Here is a 26,391-nt window from a genome sequence, read left to right on the forward strand (position 1 = left end):
TTTCTCCCTGACTGGTGCCCCCATAATTTCCTCTACTTCGGTGTTGTTATCTTTTTTGGCCCAGTACCATACAGCCTGTTCCCTTATCTTTATATCCAGGGGACAGAGCCCCATTATAATTAACAGGGCACATCTCGGAGATGTTCTGTATGCTCCCACGGACCTTAGTATCATGTTCCTTTGTACTCTTCACATCGTCACGGCATGCACCACCCTCGTGAGCCTGTGAGCCCTGACTCCCGAACCGTAACCCACTATTGATGTCAGTATACTATTACGATAGAGCTTAATCAGATGAGGCGGAAGGTGGAATCTCTTGTGTCCGGTGGAAATCAGGTTATTTCGTAGTTGTAGTGCTTTCTGGGTTACGGTTTCAATGTGCCTTGCAAAGTTCCACCTTTCATCGATGATGATTCCGAAGTAGCGCGTTTCTCGTCTCCGAAGAACCGGCGTACCGTCAATTCTCACGCTCGGGTTCCTCATTAACTGTCCTTTGAGTAGTAGGTAAGTCCACTTGGTTGGTCAGATAGTCATCTTCGTGTTGCGGCACCATAGTTGTAGTTTGTCAATAGCTCTCTCTATTTCCGGTTCTATGACCTCGCGACTTCGGCCACCGACCAGCAGGAGGAGGTCATCAGCGTAGGCTATCACCTCTAGCACCTCTTCGCTCTGTTGCAGGCTGTCCAGAAGAGGCTCCATGAGGATGTCCCAGAAAAGGGGACCCAACACGGAGCCCTGGGGGCATCCCTTGGTGATAGTTTTCCGGACTTTCTCGCTAGGTGATGATAGCCATACCTCCTGATCTTCACAATTGTTCCTCAAACCGCCATATAGTAGCCTTGGGCATTTCTTCTCCCGAAGGCAGGAGAAGAGCGAAGGCCACCACAGGTTGTCAAAGGCGCCACTGATATCAACCATGGTGCCAACAACATACTTACACGGGGATGAGCCGCAGACCTCTGCCGCCAGCGCGATTGCATCAGATGCCGATCGCCCCGGCCTGAACCGAATTGCCTGTCGCTCACCCTCTCAGCAGTCAGTCTGTCAGCTAGTAACTTTTCGAGAAGTTTGCCAAAGCCATCCAGTAGGCAGATGGTCCTGTAGGATTTGGCCTCGGCAGGGTCCTTCTCAGGGCCTTTCTTAATGATTACCACGTTTGCGGTTTTCCATACTTTTGGAAATTTGCCTGCCTGAGGCATTCGTTAAAGAGTTGTGTGAGTGGCGCAACTAGCTGTGGGGCTAAGAACTACACCACCTCCGCCACAATAACTTAGAACTACTTAAACCTTACTAGCCTAAGGACAACACACACATCCATGCCCGAGGCAGGATTCGAACCTGCGACCGTAGCAGTCTCGCAGTTCCGGACTGAAGGCGCTCGATAATACCCGGTATAATACGTAACTGGCAACCCACGAAATTCATTATTTTGCTTATTATATCTCTTTTGTATTTTTTTGAAAGCTAAACGTGAAAACTAACTTCACTAAAAACCAGTAACATATCACGATAAGTCAAAGGACTAGCAAATTTACTAGGAGAGTGTTTCCTGTAAAATATATTAGCTACACATTATTTTTTAAAGACATACAATATGATGTAGTTCTTATTTTACGACAACTTGTTGAAAACCACAAAGACATTAGCAAAAAGATATATTGTGCTTATAGATTTTGAGAAAGTTTTTGATAACGTGGTTAGAGGAACATTATGGAGAATAACGGAGCACAGAGGTTAACCTTCACAACTTACATCAGCTATCAAAACTCCATCACTAACCTTATATATATATATATTCCAAGATGCTACTCCTGGGGGGCGTAAAATGAAGGTGCGCACCGGAAAATAATAAACGCTAAAATGAAGATTTGGCCCTGTCTGACTAACGCCTGAAGCAGATCTTCGGGTCTCTTACTTCTATAAATTACAATCTAAACATAAATGAATGATGAAGCCAACTAACCCTATTAAATGACAAACGTTGCTCCTACTTATATTTTTATTGTAGATAGAAACCTTTATATTACAGAGTTTACATTTCTTAGGTAAAAATATCAATCAGTTGCCCAACTCTTTCCCTCATTGTGATTGCTTAGTCTAATATCAATAACACAAAATGACTGACATCTTCTACGTACCAAACACAAGAAGACACTACTTTCAAAGATGATGTACAGTGGTGTGGAACCTCAGTGGAAATAAACTAACGTGATCACAGCGGTTTAACTTTTATAGCTCTAATTGCCGAAGCAATTTCCAATATCACCTTATGTAGTATGTCCGGTGCGTCGAAATGATGGTTCTCGCACTCGTCTGCGACGATGGAAGAACTCCAGCTACAAATAAACGCTTTCAACATTAGGATGGCAGAAGGCGGTCCTGTGACTAATATACTCTAATACTGTTTTCTCCTCTCTGTGTTCTACAGACGAGAAACGCGAACTCCCAACCACAAGGACGCAGTTCAGATAACATCTCAACGTAAGTATCGGCAGAGGAAGTGCTCTCAATTACTGAACGCTGCGTACTCAACGACCACTTCCATCCCGGAGGTGAATTCCAGAATCGTATAGGTTTGCAACAGTACAGTTCCTAACTGTTCTAACTATAAACTATACTGAGAGCAAAGACAACACGTCCGTTTGCACCAATAAAGCTGATATTGGGCGACCGTCACACACGGGCGCTCACAATGGAGGACCACGTCCCTCCAGCACTGCCTTCCCAGAAAGGCTCGGCTCTCCACCCTTGTAATTCTAAAAACGAATCGTATTCCCGAAACTACGGAAGATTCTCCCTCTCTACAGATTCTTCCAAACGCCGACCAGCCATATTTTAGTCTTTTGTCGTCCAGCGCTTAAAGTTTGCGAGGAAAAACCTATACTCGTACAATGGTACGCTTCTGAGTAAAAATCCTTGGAAGTAACCCAGACTGCGTAGTTTCCGAGGAGCTGCTTCTTCGTTCTTCTCACCTGCATCCAAGATTTTGAGCATTTCCGAAGTATAATCCTTCTGGTTCGGCTACCACACAAGAGGGCCACGACTCTCTTGTGCTCCAGCGCTTAGGTACTACGACGTCTGTCTGACTATTTGCTGTGTTTAAGCAGGACCAACACACCTGTATCGGCCTTCCACTCAAGGCTTCCGTTCCGCCAGCCGTTTCATTTCCACTGGTGTTCCAAACTCTACTAGTATAAGCAATTATTCATTACGCCATTTTTATAATAAAGACAATCTGTCACCTTTCATGCAATAACCGTTAACAATTATTTACAAGACGTACGTGACAATGTCAGTCTCCTTTATATATTCATATATATGATGTACAACCATGATACCTAATTGTGTTTGCAGATCACAGCAAAGTATGTGGATGAGTGCATCTAACGTGCGAAATTATAGCCACCTTACAATATATATAATTGCTACACCACGAAGGTGACGTGCTACAGACGCGAAATTTAACCGACAGGAAGCTGCTGTGATATGCAAATGATTAACTTTAAAGAGCATTCACTAAAGGTTGGCGCCAGTGGCGACACCTACAACGTGCTGACGACATCAGGAATGTTTCCAACCGATTTCTCATACACAAACAGCAGCTGACCGGCGTTGCGTGGTGAAACGATGTTGCAATGCCTCGTTAAGGAGGAGAAATGCGTACCATCACGTTTCCGACTTTGATAAAGGTCGGACTGTAGTCTATAGCGATTGTGGTTTATCGCATTGCGACATTGCTGCTCGCGTTGTTCGAGATCAAATGACTGTTAGCAGAATATGGAATCGGTGGGATCAGGAGGGTAATACGGAACGCCGTGCTGGATCCCAACGGCCTCGTATTACTAGCAGTCGAGATGACAGCCATCTTATCCGCACGGCTGTAACGGATCGTGCAGTCACGTCTCGATCCCTGAGTCAACAGGTGGGGACGTTTGCAATACAACAACCATCTGCACGAACAGTTCGACGACGTTTGCAGCAGCACGGAGTATTAGCACGGAGACCATGGCTGTGGTTACCCTTGACGCTGTATCACAGACAAGAGCGCCTGAGATGGTGTACTCAACGACAAACCTGGGTGCACGAATGGCAAAACGTCATTTTTTCGGATGAATCCAGGTTCTGTTTACAGCATTACGATGGTCGCATCTGTGTTTGGCGACATCGCGGTGAACGTACATTGGAAGCGTGTATTCGTCATCGTCATATTGGAGTATCACCAGGCTTAATGGTATGGGGTGCCACTGGTTACACGTCTCGGTCACCTCTTGTTCACACTGACGGTACTTTGAACAGTGGACGTTACATTTAAGATGTGTTACGACCCGTGCCTCTACCCTTCATTCGATCCCTGCGAAACCCTACATTTCAGCAGGATAATGCACGACTGCATGTTGAAGGTCCTGCACGAGCCATTCTGGATACAGAAAATGTTCGACTGCTGTCCTGGCCAGCACATTCTCCAGATCTCTCACCAATTGAAAACGTCTGGTCAATGGTGCCTGAGCAACTGGCTCGTCACAATACGCCAGTCACTACTCCTGATAAACTGTGGTATCGTGTTGAAGCTGCATGGGCAGCTGTACCTGTAGACGCCATCCGAGCTCTGTTTGACTCAATGCCCAGGAGTATCAAGGCCGTTATTACGGCCAGAGGTGGTTGTTCTGGCTACTGATATATCAGGATCTAAGCACCCAAATTGCGTGAAAATGTAATCACATGTTAGTTCTGGTATGATATATTTATCGAATGAATACCCGTTTATCATCAGCATTTCTTCTTGGTGTAGCACTTTTAATGGCAAGGGTTGAGACAACGCTGTAGTGCGTCTCCTACGCTGTATGATATTTACGCTGGCGAATCAGCTCTCAGTTGGAATTTAAGGGTACTCACTAGGATATAACTAAACAATCTGGTAAAGCTAAAACCGCTCCTATGTGCTGCCTATCTTACACTAATTCTTTCAAGAGAAGACGGTTTACAAAAATGGCTTTATGAATGTTTTTGTAGCAGCTCTCCAACCTACTCTGCCTTCATCTCAAAATAACTACTACAACCAACACTGTTTGATGAAAAGTATCCGGACACTTGGATGAAAATGACTTACAAGTTCGTGGCGCCCTACATCGGTAATGCTGGACTTCAGTAAGGTATTGGCCCACAGTTTTCCTTGAAGACAGCTCCACTCTCGCAGGCATATGTTAAGTCAGGTACTGGACGGTTTCGTGGGGAACGGCAGACCATTCTTAACGGAGTGCTGCGGTGATGAGAGGTATCGACGTCGGTCAGTGAGGCCTGGCACGAAGTCGGCGTTACAAAACATTCCAAGCCTGTTTTATAGGATTCAGGTCAGGACTCTGTGGAGGCCAGTCCATTACAAGGATGTCATTGTCGAGCAACCACTCCGCCAACGGTCGTGCATTCTGAGCAGGTGCTCGATCCTGTTGAAAGATGCATTCGCCATCCCCAAATTGCTCTTCAACAGTGGGAAGTAAGGATTTGCTTAAGACATCAATGTAGGCCTATGCTGTGATGGTGCCATGCAAAACAACAAGGGTACAAGCCCCTTCCAAGAGAAACACGACCACACCATAACACCACCACCTCCGAATTTTGTTGTTGGCACTACACACGCTGGAAGGTGACGTTCACAGGGAAATTTCCATAACCACACCCTGCCATCGGATCGCCACACTCTGTACTGTGATTCGTCCCTCCACACAAAATTTTTCCACTGTTCAATCGTCCAATGTTTACGTTTCCTGTACCAAGTGAGGCATTTACTGATGTGATGTGTAGTTTATGAACAGCCGCTCGACCATGAAATCCAAGTGTTCTCACCCCCTGCATAACTGTCATAGTATTCGCAGTGGATTCTGGATAGATGTCTGCCTATTACTCGTTATGACCCTCTTCAGCACCCGGCGGTCTCTTTCAGTCAACAGACGAGGTAGACCTGTATTCTTTTGTGCTGTGCGTGTCCCTTCTCGTTTCCACTTCACTATCACAGCACAAACAGTGGACCTAGGGATGTTTAGGAGTGTGGAAATCTCACGTACAGACGTATGACGCAAGTGACACCCAGTCACCTGACCACGTTCGACATCCGTGAATTCCGCAGGGCTCCCCATTCTGCTCTCTCACGTTGTCTAATGATTACTGAGGTTGCTGATAAGGAGAACATGGCAGTAGGTGGCAGCACAATGCACCTGATATGAAAACATATGTTTTTGGAGGTGTCCTGTTACTTTTGCCAAAACTCACTAAGTTGGCGATCCCTTGATCTCTCATAATGTGTCAGGTAGATTGTGCCACTAAGTTCTTTTCTCCTCAGGTCTAATCAGTACCTCCTCTTTAGTTACGTTGTAACCTGCCCACATTTAAAAATTTTTGGTACAAAATTGACTGAGAATCGAAACTGACAAATTTTGGACGTAAGCTGCGCTTACGTCATGGCCCTGTGAAATCATCCTGAATAAACTGAAAAATTCTTACCTCATAATGGTGTCGCCGGATAACACTGTCTACATATCTGCTCCTAAATGGCGCAGCTTAGTGCAGTGCTGTCCTATCTACTATTACTCAACAGCATTTGTCTGAGATTTGAATTATTAGCAAAAAAACTGACTTTGCTTGTTGACACAGCTGCATAGCTGGTCCTCTGATTATTAAAGAACACATGACTATTATCTGGTAAAATTTGTAAAGTATTTAAATTCAAGTAAATTATGTTCCGAAAAACCTTATTATTGAAAACATTTCTGCAAACCATTACATAAAAAATTGAACATTACAAGTCTGACTTAATTAGTGCTCACAAATCACAAAAAGATTGTAACAAATTCATATTAACATCGGAGACAACAAATTTAAGTACTCGCATGGCGATGAGGAACAATATAGTTTACCTTACACTACATGGCAATGAACTGAGCTGCACCAGCGGCGACCGCTATTGTTCTCACACGGCTAGCAACTGTACTGCAGCGGTGAGCTACTACGACTTCTCCGTAACAGCGAGCTATTACGACTGCTCCACAACAACGAACTACAGGGACTGCTCTGTAGGAGCGAGCGATTATTACTGTTGCCGACACTGCTCTGACCTGTGATTCTATTGCAGCAGAGATGTTTTATATCGCAGCCAACGCGTTAGCAATACTTCAGAATTACATTTGCTCCAATAGCGTAGTGAACAGTAAACCTCTTACATAATGAACCCCTTACAATGTGATCTACCATCTAATCTTCAGCATTCTTCTGTAGTACCACAAGTGAAAAGTTTCTATCCCCTTCTTGTCTAAACTGTTAACCGTCCATGTTTCACTTCCATGCATGGCTAAACTCAAGACAAAGGCCTTCAGAAAAAGTTCGAGTCACACTTAAATCTATATTTAGTGTTAACAAATGTCTCTACTTCAGAAACGCTCTTCTTGCTATTACCAGTCTATCTTTTGTATCCTCTCTACTTCGGACATTGTTAGTTACGTTCTTGCACGAATAGTAAACTCATCTATTACTTTAAGCGTCTCGTCTCATAATCTCATTCCCTGAGCATCGTCTGATTTAATTTGTCTACTCTCCATTATACTTGTTTTGGCTTTGTTGATGGTCGTCATATATCCTCATCTCAGTACACTGTTCATTTCGTTCAAATACTTTTCCAAGTCTTTTGCTGTCTCTGACAGAATTACAGTGTCATCGGCAAAACTCAAAGCTTTACTTGGGGGACAAGGAAGGAGCCTCCCAGAAGATTGTACATGTACAGACGGGCGTCCCCTGGGCAACGGTAAATACCGGCAGATCCTTCCACACACTGAGCTACGTCTAAAACGACACGTATTCAGAATCTAAAACGAAGAAAAGGCCCTTTTCAGAGCCATGTTTCACTGTCATATCTCACAACATCGATGGCATATCATCTGAAAAAGAAGAACTGATATCCAACACATGTAAACTTCATTCCTGCGACGTCCCGTGCCTCCAGGAGACACATAGAGGGCCATCACAACGCCGTCCAAATATTCCTGGGATGACCTTGGTGAAGGAGTGCCCTCACGACCAATATGGAAGTGCTCTGTTTATTCGGCCTGGAATCAAAGTATCCAACATTCAAGTTTACACCGTTAACAACACGGAAATCATTTCTGTTACTATCGGAAGCATTACGGTGTCATCAATATATAAACCACCAGGGGAAAAGTTTGCTTACAGCCAACATGTCTGTCACCCACAGTTAATAATGGGAGACTTTAACTGCCACAATAGAGTGTGGGGCTATCAAGACACAAATGAGGATGGAGAGCTACTGGAAAGCTGGGCAGAAGAACACGAGCTGAATCTCATCCATGATCAGAAACAGCCTGCGTCATTCAACAGTGCAAGATAGAATAGGGGGTATAACCCAGACCTCATATTTGTTTCCAAAATCTTGTCCGGGTCATGCAACAAATTCGTTCTCAACCCTATCCCAAAGACCCAACACAGACCAATCACGCTAAAGTTTAGACCAGTAATACTGCCACAAAAAGTACCCTTTAAAAGGCTTTTTAACTTCAAAAGGGCCAACTGGAAAAAATTTGCGGACACCTTAGACATGGAAATCGTAAATTTACCATCAAACACTGAAAACTACGGAAAGTTCGTTCAAGCTGTTAAAAGATCAGCAAGAGTCAGCATACCTAGAGGCTGCAGAACACTCTACATTCCTGGAGTTTCCAACGACATGAAACAAATATATAACGAATACCTGGAGCAGTACAGCATGGACCCTTTCAGTGAAGAAACCATAAAACTTGGGGATCAGCTACTTGAAACTATAAGCAAAACAGACAAGAGTCCTGGAAACATACGTTGGAGAGTCTTGACATGAAGCACAGTAGCAGAAGAGGTTGGAACCTCATAAAGCGATTGTCCAGCGACCCGGCAGCCCCCAAGGATCAGGTTTCCGATACAGCTAATCAAATCGCACATCAGCTTCTTTTGAATGGTAAACAAACCAGGAACAGCAAGACTGCCACCTCATATAAGAGGCCACCAGTGACTGAAATACCAGCTCAGCCATACTTCACTTCAACAGAACTGGAAGCTGCTATCAGTTCCTTGAAACCCAGGAAGGTCGCGGGTCCCGATGACGTCATTAATGAATTTATACAGAACCTATGGCCCATAGCTAAGTAACGGCTTTTAGAACTCTATAATCTCTGCTGGTCAAACAAGACGATACCTAAGCTATGGTTGAAGGCCAAGATAATAGCTATCCCAAAGCCAGGTAAACCAAGAGATGATGCTAAGAACTATCGTCCAATATCGCTGCTGTGCTGTCCTTTCAAGCTATATGAACGTCTTATCTTCAATAAAATAGCACCACAACTAGAAAGGCAAATTATTCCACAACAAGCAGGATTCAGACCAGGTAAATCTTGCACTGGCCAGGTCCTCTGCCTAACACAATACATAGAGGACGGTTTTGAGAAGGGAGAAAAAACTGGCGTGGTGTTTGTCGACTTATCAGCAGCTTACTACACGATAAACCACAAAAGCCTCCTGGGAAAAATTTTCAAAATGACGGGAAACTACCACCTTACTGAGGCTGTGAGATCACTGATCTCCAACAGAAGATACTATGTGGAATTTCAAGAACAAAGAAGTAGCTGGAGGAACCAGAAGAACGGGCTCCCACAAGGTAGTGTTTTGTCCCCCCTACTTTTTACTCTGTATACAAGTGACCAACCAGTTGGACGGACGACATGAAGCTTTACCTATGCTGATGATGTAGCCATTGCATGCCAATCTAGATCAATCAAACAGATCGAGAGAAACCTAACATACGCCTTAGAAGTACTAACTGAATATTACAACGGGAACCAGCTTCGACCTAAACCAGCAAAGACGCAGACTTGTTTATTTCATCTAAACAACAAGGAAGCAAACAGGGAATTACAACTGAAATGGAACTCAGTTAAACTTCAACACTGCCCAAACCCAGTTTATCTTGGAGTCACGTTAGATCGAACATTGTCTTACAAGAAATACGTAGAAAAAACGAGAGCGAAAGTCAACACACGGAACGGCATAATCCGTAAACTTACCAACTCACACTGGGGAGCAAACCCTGAAATTCTACGTGCTCCAGCTGAATATGCATGCCCCGTATGGAGAAGGTCGACACATGCTCAGAAGCTAGACGCAGCACTGAATGACTCATGTCGATTAATCACGGGATGCCTGAAGCCTACAAACCGTGATCTCCTTTATATGTGTTCTGGAATAGCCCCCCCACAGATCAGACGGCAAACATTGGCGATGGCCGAACGAAGCAGGCAGTGCGAAGATAGAAGACATCCCCTGTACGCACATCAGCCAGCGGAGGCAAGACTTAAATCTAGGAAAGGCTACATAAAAGTTGAACGTCCACTAACCGAAAGTCAGTCTACAACTAGAGAATCAATGTGGAAACAGAAATTGGGTAAAGGCAGTCTGAAAAGTTGGAACATTAAAGAAAAACTTCCTGCTGGATCACAATTGGAATGGAGAGTCTGGAAGAGCCTAAATAGACTTAGATGTCAAATGGGAAGATCAAAGGATAACCTGATCAAGTGGGGATACGCCGAAGAAGAGCCCTGCCAATGTGGAGGAAAACAAACCATGACACACCTGCTGACCTGTCCATCTTTGCTGGCCCCATGCACTTTCCAAGACCTGTGGTTGGCCAACGACGCTGCAGTGAAGTGTGCCGAACACTGGAGAGAGATGTGAGCCTTGCTTTAGACAATAATGACGATTTACAATATGTAAGATCATGACTTATATATGAATGTATAACTATCATTTACTTGTATTTGTAATCTAGTATATATAGCGTATTAATTAATTACAGATGTAGCTCATACACGATTAAATAAATAAATAAAGCTTTACGTCTTCTCCATGGACTTTAATTCCTACTCCAAATTTTTCTTTTGTTTCTTTTGCTGCTTGCTCAATGCACAGATTGAATAACCTGGGCTATAGGCTACAACCGTGTCTCACTCCCTTCCCAACCAGTGCTTCCCTTTCATGCCCCTCGACTCCTGTAACTGCCGCCCTGTTTCTGTAAAGGTTTTAAGTAGCGTTTCGCTCTATGTAATTTACCCCTTCAAACTTCAGAATTTCGAAGATAATGTTTCAGTCAACATTGTCAGACGCTTTCTCTAAGGCCATAAATGCTAAAAACGTAGGTTTGTCTTTGTTTAACCTATCTTCTATAAGTGGTTGCAGGGTCACTATTGCTACTCGTGTTCGTACATGTCACCGGAAATGAAACAGATCTCCCTTGAAGTTGGCTTGACTAGGTTTCCCATTCTTCTGCAAAGAATTTAGGATATTATCTTGTAGTCACGACAAGATAGAAGGTTCGGTAATATTCATACCTGTCAGCAGCTGCGTCGTAATAGGCACCGTTACATTCTGCTTGATGTCTGAGAGTATGTCACCTGTCAAATGCATCTTGTAGACCAGCTGATTTGTTCTGACTGACTCCCCCAAGACTATCAGAAGTTCCGATGGAATGCAGCATGTCGTCTACTCCAGGGGCCTTGTATTGATTTAGGTCTGTGTCAGACTGTTCTAGCAGTGTTGTATCTCCAATCTCATCTTCATCTACGTCCTCTTCCCTTTCTATTATACTGTCTTCGACAGTATAGACCCTGTATACACTCTTCCACCTTTCAGCTTTCTCCCCTCCTTCCTTGGTACTGATTTTCCATCTGAAGCACTGATATTCGCATATCTGCCTTTTTTTACCCCAAAGCCCTGTTTAATTTTCCTGTCGGCGGTATCTATCTTTCCCCTAGTGTAACACGCTTTTTAGTCCTTACATTTGTCCTCTAGCCATTCCTATTTAGCCATTTTGTACTTCTTCTCAATTTAATTTTTTTTAGACGTTTGTATTTCCTTTCGCTTTTTATATTTTTCTCCTTTCACCCATTAAATGTAGAGGATATAATGTGAAAATATGTTCTAGCAAAGGTAATTCAGCCGCGCGGTCCAAGGCGCTGCAGTCATTGACTGTGCGGCTCGTCGCGGCGGAGGTTCGATTCCTCCCTCGGGAATGGGTGTGTGTGTTTGTCCTTAGGATAATGTAGGTTAAGTATTGTATAAGCTTGACGACTGATGACCTTAGCAGTTAAGTTCCACAAGATAAAAAAAAAGTAATTCAACGGCTTTTTGTGGTAAATATTCAGCGAGAACTAAGATAGTAGCTGATGAAAGCACAATAGAAACATTTCGTATGAATACGTCGAAGCCGTGCAGTTTACGTTGAACAGACTTGGAGGCATATCTGGAATAATTAATAGGACTTTAAAGCATAACACACGGAAATAAACAAGCCCGAAATTTTATAAGTCAATGGCATTGTCAACCCTGTTATATGGAAGTAAATCGTGGGCGTTGAACAAAAGAAAAGAAATGAAAAGAAAAGAAAAACAAATACTTGTATAAGAATTATAAATGTGATTTATTAGACCACTGAAAGCATGTTAAGGGGTAGATAAACTTGGAAATGAAAATATTAGAAATGAGTTGAAAATTTTGAGCGTGAAAGAAGAATAGAGTGAAAACAAAAAGGAACGGAACGAACATCTACAACGAAAGATTCAGAGAGACTACCATACCAGATAAAGACCTATAAACGAAAAGGGAAAAGAAATCTTGGCAGATCGAGAAAAAGGCGGGAAACGTAAGAGGCAATAATTGGCCTAATACGAGAAGTGCAGAAGAAAAAAAGACTATGGGATGGTTCACCATTCCCCTTTACGGCACCTTGAACTCTACTTGGAACACTTTCAATGATGTGTCTGAATGTCTATGGAGGAATAGCAGCCCTCTGTTCCTGAATACCCGAAACCGGAGAAGGTCGTGAAGTTCGATGCTGGAGCCGGCAACTAGGCCGACGATCCATCACAGGCAAGTGGTTTTCCGCTGGTTTCAGGCCGGGACTCTGCGCAGACCAGTCCTTTTCAGGAGCGTTACTGAGCGCAAAAGAAATTGCCTTATGACAGAGCGCATGGCCATGATGATACAATCATCGTCTCCGAATTGCTCCTCTTCAGTATGGAGCACACAGTGCTCTAAAATGTGTCCACATCCTTCACATTTAGCGTTTTCTCAAGCGCAATAATGGGATCACATCCTAACCACGATAAACAGCCGCATACCGTAACATCACCTTCCGCGTACTTCACTGTTGGCACTGCACACTGCGGCAGGTAGCGTTCTCTAGGCTCTGACCAAATCCCATCGGACTAGCCCTGGCCACAGAGCGATTGATCACTCCAAAGTCACACGTTTCCAGTCATTTACTATCCAGTGGCGTCGCCCTTTCCACAACCTCAAGCGTTGCTTAGCACTCACTGCACACATGCATAGCTTATGAGGGGCTGCTCCATGACTGTGCACCACAGTAATTCTTCCAGCTAAACTGCTGATTGCACTTTGTAAGTCCGCTGATTTAAGGCATCTTCCTACATTCAGCCTCTACAATATATATCTCAGTTCATGACAACCAGTCTTACAAATTTACTGTCTCTGATGGACACACGTCCAGATCAACCGCTCTCAAAACTCTGCTATCTCTCTTCCCAAATCCACCACTGCTGGCGGCTCACCTCCAACTGCGGAACACTACGCGCTGTTCACATCCAGCTGCCCAACACTACAATGGCAGACAACAATGTAAACTAGCCACAGACTGCAGACAGCACAGCCAGTGATTTTCATACAGAGCGCTACGTGGCGTTACCAACATAAAAACCTAAACAGCCTACTTACAAAAGTCAAAGTTGTAAGCGAGAGGCTGCTTGGGAAGACGACGGGAGAGTTGGTACTGTCGGGTTATTCAACAGTGACAGATTGTGGGCGGTCGGTACGTAGGCTTAGTACACATGGAGTCAGTCTCTGGTCAGCCAGCGGGTGGCCGAGGTCCCACACAGCAGCCCGTGGCAGTAACACGGTTGCCTCGTGAGTTTCCCATATATGGCAATGCAGACTCCTCGTTGGCGATGTGCGTCAGAGATAATGTTCTAAAAACTCGACAAGCGTTGTAAAAAGAGGACCCGCTCCAACCCGGGGGAGTACAGTTGGCAGTCGTCGGGGACGCTACCCGTGTGCCGGGAGTCGCCTGGCTGAAGGTATAGGACAATTAGTCACATCGTGATCGACATAATACCGAGAAGGTAGTCTCAGGACCTCGAGACAGAAGGCAGCTGACAGGGTTACGTGAAGCCGTATGTCGTAACATTGGGCACTGAACAGAAGAAACTAAAGTCAGTAGCGCCAGAAGTGAACTTCCAATGAACTTTATTCGTCTACATTTGATTAGACCTGAGTTTCCATGCACTGTACACCGAGTTCTGTGCCCTTGACACCCTCTTTAGCTTGTAGATTTTTTACAGGATAGAGTTCTGCCAGCTGCCTACGCGAAATTCGCCCATCGATCACATCGATCGAGGTAAGCCCTTGTACACTACTGGCCATTCAAATTGCTACACCACGAAGATGACGCGCTACAGACGCGAAATTTAACCGACAGGAAGAAGATCCTGTGATATGCGTATGATTAGCTTTTCAGAACGTTCACACAAGTCTGGCGCCGGTGGCGATACCTACAACGTGGTGACATGAGGAAAGTTTCCAACCGATTTCTCATACACAAACAGCAGTTGACCGACGTTGCCTGGCGAAACGTTGTTGTGATGGCTCGTGCAAGGAGGAGAAATGCGTACCATCACGTTTCCGACTTTGGTAAAGGTCGCATTGCGGCCTATCGCGATTGCCGTTTATCGTATCGCGACATTGCTACTCGTGTCGGTCGAGATCCAATGACTGTTAGCATAATATGGAATCGGTGGGTTCAGGAGGGTAATACGGAACGCCGTGCTGGATCCCATCGGCCCCGTATCACTAGCAGTCGAGATGACAGACATCTTATCCGCATGGCTGTAACGGATCGTGCAACCACGTCTCCATACCTGACTCAACAGATGGGGACGTTTACAAGACAACAACCATCTGCACGAACAGTTCGACGACGTTTGCAGCAGCATGGACTATCACCTCGGAGACCATGGCTGCGGTTACCCTTGACGCTGCTTCATAGACAGGAGCGCATGCGAAGGTGTACCCAACGACGAACCTGGGTGTACGAATGGCAAAACGTCATTTTTTCGGATGAATCCAGGTTCTGATTACATGGCGACATCGTGGTGAACGCACATTGGAAGCATGTATTCGTCATCGCCATACTGGTGTATCACCCGGCATGATGGTATGGGATGCCACTGGTTACATGTCTCGGTCACCTCTTCTTCGCATCGATGGAACTTTGAACAGTGGACATTACATTTAAGATGTGTTACGACCCGTGGCTCTGCCCTTTATTCGATCCCTGCGAAACCCTACGTTTCAGCAGGATAATGCACCACCGCGTGTTTCCGGTCTTGAACGGGCCTTTCTGCATACAGAAAATGTTCGACTGCTGCCCTGGCCAGCACATTCTCCAGATCTCTCACCAATCGAAAACGTCTGGTCAATGGTGGCCGAGCAACTGGCTCGTCACAATACGCCATCACTACTCTTGATGAACTGTGGTATCGTGTTGAAGCTGCATGGGCAGCTGTACCTGTACACGCCATCCAAGCTGTGTTTGACTCAATGCTCAGGCGTATCAAGGCCGTTATTACGGCCAGAGGCGGTTGTTCATGGTACTGATTTCTCAGGATCTATGCACCCAAATTGCGTGAAAATGTAATCACACGTCAGTTCTAGTGTAATATATTTTTCCAATGAATACCTGTTTATCATCTGCATTTCTTCTTGCTGTAGCAGTTTTAATGGCCAGTAGTGTAAATACAACGCGTCCATCTCACTCCCTCTCCGCAGACGACGTGGTGTCCGGAACTTAGGATCAGTTGGTGTACACGGGCTGTCCATAAGTTACTGTTAAATTTCAGACTTCAATAGGTTTATAATGTATTAGATAATGAAAGTTGGTTTTCAACATGTTACGTGAACACTCACTTTTCTAGGTGCCGCAGATCTGACAAAAAATGTTTGCGACACAACAGGTAGCTCGGTTTAAAGAATGGCATCACAAAACGACTCAAAATTTCTGTGATGTGCATTTATTTGCGAAGATTCATTTCCGGTCAAGTGCACAACTTCGAACCACGTAGAGGTTGATGACTGTTGCAATGTAGTATCAATGGAGTTGAATTTTTTTAGACGTTACATAGTATTTTACGAAAGCATAAAATATTGAATTGTTTTTCACTAAGCCGCCAATATGTGAAATGCTTTTAGGGTACCGTGCCTCAGTCTGCACATAAAAAAACCCTTATACTATCGCATTGTTGTAGGTTTGTCTGTCTGTCTGTCCGGCTGTTAAGAACACTTTTTGTCAGGAACGTGCAAGCGTATCAAGTTCAAATTCATGTAACATATTAAGGTATATAATCCCTTCGCTTTTAGGTGTAAAAATTTTAAGCTTTTAATCACTTCAGTCAATGGTACGCCCATTTATGTCACATATTTGGATCCCTTAAAACTTACTCAACAAAACCTATATAGTCCTTCCTGTTCACATAAAGTCATGAAATTTGTCCAAGAACAAAGATTTTACTGTACAAGTAAAAGAAACGTTCTAAAACTGTTAATTTGTAATTGTATAACACGAAAAAATATTTTTTGTCTTCTTTATCCGTCTATCTGTTTTTCTGTCCGTCTGTTAGATTCACTTTTTCCCTGGAACAGTTTGGCGTATCAGGTTCAAAATAATGTCACATATCAAGTTCTTTTAAAAATTGTAACCTTCCTAAGACAAAGCAATCACAAGGTACGGCTATTTATGTCACAAATTTTTAAACTCGAAAACTCACTCCTCAAAACCTGAAGGGTGTACCCGTTGACTTAGAATCATGAAATTTGGCAGGAAGCAATGTGTCACGTTACAGGTAAAGGAAAATATCAGAAATTTGTTAATTTGTAATTATATCACACGAAAAAAATATTGTAATTTTTTATCTGCGTCTCTGTCCATCTCTTAGGACCCCTTTCTTTCTGGAAAAGGTCGGTTTGTCAAGCTCAAATTTATATCACCTACTAAAGTCTATGGTCCCTTAGAGGGAAAAAATTTAAGTTTGTAAGCCTATACAATCAAAAGATTAGTCGTTTCTCGCACATTGTGATACTATCACACTCATTCGTCAAAACCTATGGGGTACTGCCCGTTGCCTAGATTTAAGAAATGTAGCAAAAGCAAGAGTTGCACTGTACAAGTAAAGTAAAAAACTGAAACTTGTAAAATTGTAATTATATCACATAAAAAATATCTTTTGCCATTTGAACACACATTGCAGTCATCTGTCAAAAGCACAATAGACGAACAGAAGTGCATGCGAAGATAAAATATAGGTTGTAATCAGGTCTTAGTAAGCAAATAAAAAATTTTTCATTAAATCTTCTCTCTCTGTATATATAAACTGAAGTCCCAGAATCGCTTCTTTATGTATGTGCGGGCTAGTCTCAGGAGCTACTGTAGAGATTTTGATACGATCTCTTGGAATTCCCGATACCAGTATCGACAACAGGCAAAAATTATAGAGATTCTCGATTCCCTATATATATATATATATATATATTTGATTCGGAATGATTCGGAATCTTTACAGTAGCTCCTCAGACTATGCCGCACATACAAGATTGTCCATTGATAGTGACTGGGCCAAATGTCTCACGAAATAAGCATCAAACGAAAAAACTACAAAGAATGAAACTCATCTAGCTTGAAGGGGGAAACAAGATGGCTCTATGGTTGGCCCGCTAGATGGAGCTGCCATAGGTGAAACGGATATCAACTGCGTTTTTTAAAAATAGGAACCCACAATTTTTATTACATATTCGTGTAGAACGTAAATAAATATTAATGTTTTAGTTGGACCACTTTTTTCGCTTTGTGATAGATAATCGCTGTAATAGTCACAAACGTATAAGTACGTGGTATCACGTAACATTCCGACAGTCCGGACGATTATTGCTTCATGATACATTACCCGTGTTAAAATGAACCGTTTACCAATTTCGGAAAACGTCGATATCGTGTTGATGTATGGCTATTGTGATCAAAACACCCAACGGGCGTGTGCTATGTATGCGGCTTGGTACCCAGGACGACATCATCCAAGTGTCCGGACCGTTCGCCGGATCGTTACGTTATTTAAGGAAACAGGAAGTGTTCAGCCGCGTGTGAAACGTCAACCACGACCTGCAACAAATGATGATGCCCAAGTAGGTGTTTTAGCTGCTGTCGTGGCTAATCTGCACATCAGTAGCAGAAAAATTGCGCGAGAATCGTGAATCTCAAAAACGTCGGTTTTGAGAATGCTACATCAACATCAATTGCACCTGTACGATATTTCTATGCACCAGGAATTGCATGGCAACGACTTTGAACCTCATGTACAACTCTGCCACTGGGCACAAGAGAAATTACGGGACGATGACAGATTTTTTGCACGCGTTCTATTTAGTGACGAAGCGTCATTGACCAACAGCGGTAACGTAAACCGGTGTAATATGCACTATTGGCCAACGGAAAGTCCACGATGGCTGCGACAAGTGGGACATCAGCGACCTTGGCGGGCTAATGTATGGTGCGGATTATGGAATGAAGGATAATTAGCCCCATTATATCGATGGCAATCTAAATGGTGCAATGTGTGCTGATTTCCGACGTAATGTTCTACCGATGTTACTACAAGATGTTTCACTGCATGACAGAATGGCGATGTACTTCCAACATGATGGATGTCCGGCACACAGCTCGCGTGCGGTTGAAGCGGTGTTGAATAGCATATTTCATGACAGGTGGATTCGTCGTCGAAGCACCATACCGTGGCCCGCACGTTCGCCGGATCTGACGTCCCCGGATTTCTTTCTGTGGGGAAAGTTGAAGGATATTTGCTGTCGTGATCCACAGACAACGCCTGACAACATGCGTCAGCGCATTGTCAATGCATGTGCGAACATTATGGGAGGCGAACTACTCTCTGTTGAGAGGAATGTCGTTACACATATTGCCAAATCCAATGAGGTTGACAGACATCATTTTGAGCATTTATTGCATTAATATGGTATTTGCAAGCAATCACGCTGTAACAGCATGCGTTCTGAGAAATGATAAGTTCACAAAGGTACATGTATCACATTGGAACAACCGAAATAAAATGTACAAACGAACCTACGTTCTGTATTTTAATTTAAAAAACCTACCCGTCACGAACTGTTCGTCTAAAATTGTGAACAATATATATTTCTTTACGTACTACACGAATATGTAATAAAAAATTGTGGCAACTATTTAAAAAACGCAGTTGATATTCGTTTGACCTATGGCAGCGCCATCTGGCCAACCATAGCGTCACCTGGTTTCATCCTTCAAGCTAGACAAGTTTGGTTCCTATATATAGGATGTCCCAGCTATCTTGTCCACCCAAAATATCTCTGGAACAATAACAGCTATTGGAAAACGACTTTCAACGGTATCAATGTAGGGCTGGGGCCCATGAGTGTACATATATGGGAACATTCTAAAACGAAAGCATATGTGTTTTTTAACACAAACTTATGTTTTTTTAAATGGACCGCCTATATTTTTTCTGCAGCAATCCATAGCATGACAAAGCACATACACAATGGCGTTGATTGCATCGCAATATTCCCATTACATCCCGAGATATTAAGACGCGAAGTTGACGCTTGAAACACCCGACGTGCGCTGCTAGCGCACGTCCTGAGGCTCAGGCGTGAACCCCATGCTGCCCGTAATCGCGATGTGATTGACATGGGTAATCACACTTCCATACTTAACAAGAGGTCCGAAACGAATAATACGGTCTGCTGCCATCCTGCATTAACGTCGTACATTCCAGAAGGTATTTATCCCATAGGCTAGGGGTGATGCGGTTCTGTAACATATCTGTGTACCGCAACGTTAGTCACATGTTAACTCCGCTTATCGTTAATCCGTTACTTTGTGACAAACGTCGCGGTACACACACACACACACACACACCTAAATGGCCTTCTGACTGCTTTGACTTAGGAAGGTTACAATCTCTATGTCTCCAAGAGATCACGTGACGTTAGTTTGAACACGATATGCCAAACTGTTCCAGAGGAGTAGTGTGTTCAACACGTGAACAGACAAACAAATAAGAGGATATGTAAAAGTTCAGTTTGTATGGAATGCTCAGTGTGTGTCAGTCCTCTTCACACCTGCCCAATTTATTTTAACCTAATCAGTGTTTGTAAAAGGTTTGCTGTACGAACTGACACCATCTTATCAGCATTTGTTTTCAGTTCATTACGTGTACTTCTTCCCATTACTACTAGCGTTAGTTCCGTCTAGTACAGGGCAGACTGTCCTCCAGATCTGTCAATTTTATTTTGTGTTACCTGTGCAGCCAGCTGTCCCTCGTGTCGCCGCAGACGGTAGCTGCTTAAGAGACGGATGTCGGCGTCCTGACTAGCACTTGGCTAAGGGAGGGGGGGAAGCGTCGGACTTCCGCCTCAGGCCGTCCGGTGAACCAGTCACGGTGTGCATCGTTACTGCGGCTTCCTTATTTTACCAGTTTCATTTATCATCCAAAAGCAACGACGTGTACATTGTAAGTTAGCTGTCTCTGATGAAGCTACGATCCATTATCCTAACATGAAACCGATAGTGGTGAGCCCGTACGAAAGCAAAAATGATCTGATTCAGTCGTCAGTTTAAGGTATCGCGTTTATAGAACAGTACACTGAAGAGTAAAGTACACTGTCAATTTGTCAATTGATGACTAATACAAAAAATCAGTACTTTATCGATCTTCAGCAACTATGAAAGTCGCGAGCTGTATATATTCTCATCTCATGTTTTCTACTGAAAATCTCATCCGTGTGCTCTTATTAACTTTACTATTACAGAGATCGCCTGAACTGTAGTTTTATTTTATTGGTCCTGTGCCCAACAAATAACTTACTTGGTCTTTCTGCTACCACTGCTTGGTCTGCTGCATTCCATTATTTAACAAAAACATAAAAAAAACTATTATTCATGCTGAGTGCAATGCATGTTCTGTATGGCGGCTCCTGCTGTTGCTGCGGCTGCTGCTGCTTACTACAACTACATATAATTAAAGAGAAAGGGTTTGGTCAAATCTAAACTCGATAAATGATAACCCAAACAAAAAGCTATATTCTGAAAGCGATTCTTTCTCATACAGTTAACAAAACGCTAGAAGCTCTTTGAACAATCGCTTCGTATGTAAATCTGCCTCCAGTGGCATTAAAGCATATTACAAATTAATCAAACTCTTGAGACAGACTGAAATACTTCTCAATTGAATACATAGTGAAACGATTCCCTGACAGTTACAAAAGAAATCAATGACAAAAATCAATACTTAATCTAACAATGGTTTCCCTTAAGAATTCAACTCCTACCATTATCAAAATTACCTCTGCTGCTACGCACGTACAAAAACCCTTTTCTTTAAATTAATAAGCGCTCTGAAAATTATAAAAAATGTCAACTCAACACCAAATCCTGTGTCGCTGCTGGCGGACACGGCAGTACGGCAGCTCGGCGACGACCCCTCGCCCAACACACGTGCGCACCGCAGCAGGCGGGCTCCTACACTGGCTTCCAAACTGCAACAAATTAATCCGTGCGCTGCGAGGCGCGACAACAATATCTTAGATTCCAGAGCTTGTGTATGCGAGCTGTAGCCAAGTTTAACATCCTAAGGGAGTATTGTCAACTCTCATAACCCCGAACCTCATTTTTGAAAATTTTGCAAGGTTATTCTTGCCTAACACTTTGGCAAGGAACACACAGTAAATCTTTTTTACAAAACGATGAAATAATTAGGAAAAGAGAAAAAAGTTACAATTTATATCCAATGACTAAAAGTATTTCTTCCTTAGCATCTAATTAATTTTTTTTTTTTTACAAATGGACGAAAATTTTCTTGTGTGGCATATAGGCAAGAGAAAAATGTTAAAATTTTTTTACAAAATGGCAGAAATGTTCCTTGCCTAATTGATTGGAAAGGAGAAAACATGGCTCATTTTACAAAAATAATATGAAAATGTTGCTAGCCTAGTATGTATGTTATAAGCAAACATCAAAGGAAATACAACAAGTTTCTTACATAAGTAGATAAAAAGATCATATGAGTTTTAACAGATGTGTAACAGTAACTACGTAAGCGTGGAATAGTCTTGAATTAGCTAATATAACCTAATAACCAATAAAAAATAATTTTTTATTTTCTGAATTTGGCACTTATGTTTCCATGACATTAATCAGTAGTGGTCTGAGTACATGATACTGTATGCTTTTATGCTCGCATTTCCCTCTGGTCAAAAGAAACCAGGTCTGTATGTTTTAAGTGCAGTAGACTCTGGGACTTCATATGCACTGACAACCACACTAATATTCCAACAACAGTTAATTTATGGTTTAAGCAGACTCAGGGACTTCATATCCACTGACAAATACCCCTGAAGTCAAATTTTCCTCTGGTGAGACAGTTTGACAACGTAGGCACACTCAGGGCGCTGACAACCACACGTCACTGCGTTATTGCATAAGGACCTCCTCAAGCTTATGTAGTACAAGTCTAGGTCGAGTATTTCTCTACACTGAAAACGTCATATTTTATAGAAAATAGATTCTCCCTTTCAAATACGATATCTCTAACCTAATTACAGAAACGAAGCAAGAAGTAACACTATATCATATAAACAGGCAAGTGAGCTCTGAGCTCATTTAAATGTTTTCTTTAACTCTATTGTCGCAGCAATTACAGATTTGTGGCATATATCTCAAGTCATGAATAATGTGAGGCTCATCATACGGTGGCAAAGTCTATTTTCTTTATATTTCTCGCCACAGCAATCATCGATTTGTGGCATGTATTTTTCAATTCTGTCATAATATGAGGCTCACCACACAGTGGCAAGTTAATTTTCTTACGATTAGTTTGGCCAATTACAGTGGCAAAGTTTTGATTGTGACCACGAATCTTTACAAATATGGCACCGCACAAAAAATATTATTTTAATTTCAAGGCATAAATCCTGTGCCATCTAACTCTAATTACCTTCTATTTTTACATTACTAGTGATGCTGAAAAAGAATCTTACAATATTTGTTACAATAATTGTTATGTACATTTTGGTTATAAGATATTTAAATAATCCTACAAATAGAAAAGTAATTCCATAGTGATGCTATTATATATAATAAAAATTGCAGAATCATTTAGAAAAAGTCTAGCCAACGGCTTGCCAAATCAATTCATATATATGTACAAAATTTAGTGAATGATTACGGGACTTTGCGTCAGAATTTTTACGCTCTAATTACTAAATTATACCAAATTTAAATTAGCAGTCTGTAATGACTGTCAATATTTCTGATGTCGAACGTCAATGCCTGTGCTAGAGCGTCCCAATCGTTTTTATATGGAGTCCCCATTGTCCCTGTTTGGAGGCCTCCCTAGTCTTTGTATGAATCTGTGTGAAAGTACAACACACAAAACCCCTCCATCTGTCCAGTAGAAACTGAAAGAAATGGTTTATTCATCAAGGTGACAAGAAATAAATATATGACATGACAAGAGAAAAATCTTCACCTTCCAATTAACCTCGTGCTGGAATCGGCACAGCATCACTAAATTACAATCATGAAATATAAAAACACAAGATAAATATTAAATTGATTTATTTTACTCTACTATTTACACATTCATAAAATATGGCAGATACTCTCGCCTCTTGGCGTAAGAGTCATTTCACTCTGGAAAGAGAAAAGAAATCGTTTGATGCACGACATAATTATCTAGGTCATAGCTCGGTGTTTTTGTCATGGCCGATTGTTTCTGGAACGTCTTTCTTCTCGCGACCTTTAACGGTAAGCGTGCTACGCTACGATCTGAAAATATCGTCTACTACACAAAATTACGTCACGTTAACTGCTTTCGTTTCTGCAATGGAGAAAACTTCCGTTGCGATCATGTTTCCTGTAAGAAATGCAATAAAGTCAAGCTTAACAACAATAATAAGAGAAACAACACTATCATTCTTACCATTCCACTATTTCACAGAGGAAAAAAAAAACTTGGCACTCATTCATCACATAATTCAACACTTTGCTGTGTATTTGTATCAGAACGCCTTTCGTGACTCATAGCCATCTCTTAACTTTACTGTGATTTAGATTTTAAGTAAGTGTGTACTCTACCTTAACATTACTGTGATTTAAATTTTACACAAATGTGTATAAGCTATGTCTTCCTTCATAGAATACCGTTGTGGGTTTCTTCGTTCAGAAATGTATCTGTCTTACCTTCTCTTGTTCTATAAATGTCTGTAAAGTGCTTCCTCATTGTGTCACACTATTCGTGAGTGGTCCATAAATCCTAATACGCCTTACCTGGCAAACTAATAAACACGAAAAATCTACATAAATCATCACTCTTCAAACTACCTCATAAATCAGAACACGTGTCAGTTCGAAGGTTTCCTAATTATACTATTACCCATCAAATATACCTGTTCAATTCAGAGCCACTTAAACACAATATTTTACCGGAAATAATGTCAACAGTTTCTCTTATTTCATGTTATTTCTCCCTAAAAACGTACATAGTTATTTCTTGCATTTTCCTTCAAATAAGTCACTAAAATTTCATTCTTTCAGTGAACAATCGCAAGACGTCAACAGCTGATATAATCCTCTCGTCAGAAATGTACTTTGCAAAGTTCTCATTCTCTCAAACAATACAAATCATTCATAATCATTCATTCTTGGTCTTTCACACAGTACAGATTGATAGTAAAAGATTAATAGATAAACAGGTTAGTCAAAGATTATGAAACAGTACTGAAAATTAAAATCGGAAGAACATACTGTAACGGCTGGGGCACCTATGCTTGCCAAACACATATTTACTAAAGATCAATAAACCCTTCCTTGAAAATTTTAATGTGTGATAAGTGATGAACACCTCGCGATTTATTTGTTCGTATTGTCTCAAGGTCCACAGCGTTTGTGTGTGCAATGCGTCGTATACGGAAGGGTTATTCAAACACCAAGAAAAACTTCCTACTCAAATATTTTCCCTTATGAGATAATCGATGTGATCTAAGTAATACTTTTTGACCTACCTGTAAATTCTTGACGTTGACTCGTGGATTACGCAGCTTCTTTCTTCTGTCTGCAGCTTTCTTGATCTTCTGTAATGCTATACTTACCACTTCATGGTATCTTAAACGTCGCTGTGCAGGGAAGGCTACAAATTGTTTTATCTTATCTGGTGGTTGTTTATTTTTTAACAAAAAAATGGTTCAAATGGCTCTGAGCACTATGGGACTCAACTGCTATGGTCATCAGTCCCCTAGAACTTAGAACTACTTAAACCTAACTAATCTAAGGACATCACACACATCCATGCCCGAGGCAGGATTCGAACCGGCGACTGTAGCAGTCGCACGGCTCCGGACTGCGCGCCTAGAACCGCGAGACCACCGCGGCCGGCCTTTTAACAAAAGCAGTAGAGGCAGGGTAGTGGAATCATTAGGCAGTTCATTAATAACGTTTTGGAAATCGGATAAATGTACATCCCAGTTTCTATGTTGGCGATGGCAGTACCATCTTCAAAGTTTACCAAACTCCTTCAAGATACGTTCTGATGGGTTACATGTTGGCATAAAACGTGATATAAATACTGGTTTAATTTTCCTGCGTCGTAAGGTTTTCAGCCAACTGCTGGAGCGGAATTGTGGGACATTGTCAGAAATCAACTTGTCAACGTGCCCTACTTCCTTCAAGACATTTTTGACGAATGCTGTAACAACTGTTTGTACTGTAGCTTTTCGTAAAGGTGTGTATGAGACAAATTTCGAAGTAAGCTCAACAGCCACGAAAACATGTCAATGGCCTTGTCTAGATGTTATTACTGGTCCGAAGATGTCCACGGCAGCCATCTCTTTTAATTTGACTGGGATGATTGGAAATAGTGGTGTTCTGTGTGTCACTGTTGGTGGTTTTGCTTTCTGACATAACTTGCATATTGCCAGGACTTTACGGATTCTCTTTTCCATATTGTAAAAATAACATGCGTCTCGTAATTTTTGAAAACAGTTCTTCGCACCAAAGTGTGCATAACTGAGATGTGTGTACCAAATGAGTTTATTTACAAGTTTGTCTGGTATGCATAAGGACTGTCAGGACGTCTGCGTCTGAATATGATGCTATCACAAGATGTGTGGTGGTTAGTGGTGGTTAGTGTTTAACGTCCCGTC

This window comes from Schistocerca gregaria, chromosome 6 (genome assembly GCF_023897955.1).
Source record: "Schistocerca gregaria isolate iqSchGreg1 chromosome 6, iqSchGreg1.2, whole genome shotgun sequence".
Taxonomy (NCBI): Eukaryota; Metazoa; Arthropoda; class Insecta; order Orthoptera; family Acrididae; genus Schistocerca; species Schistocerca gregaria.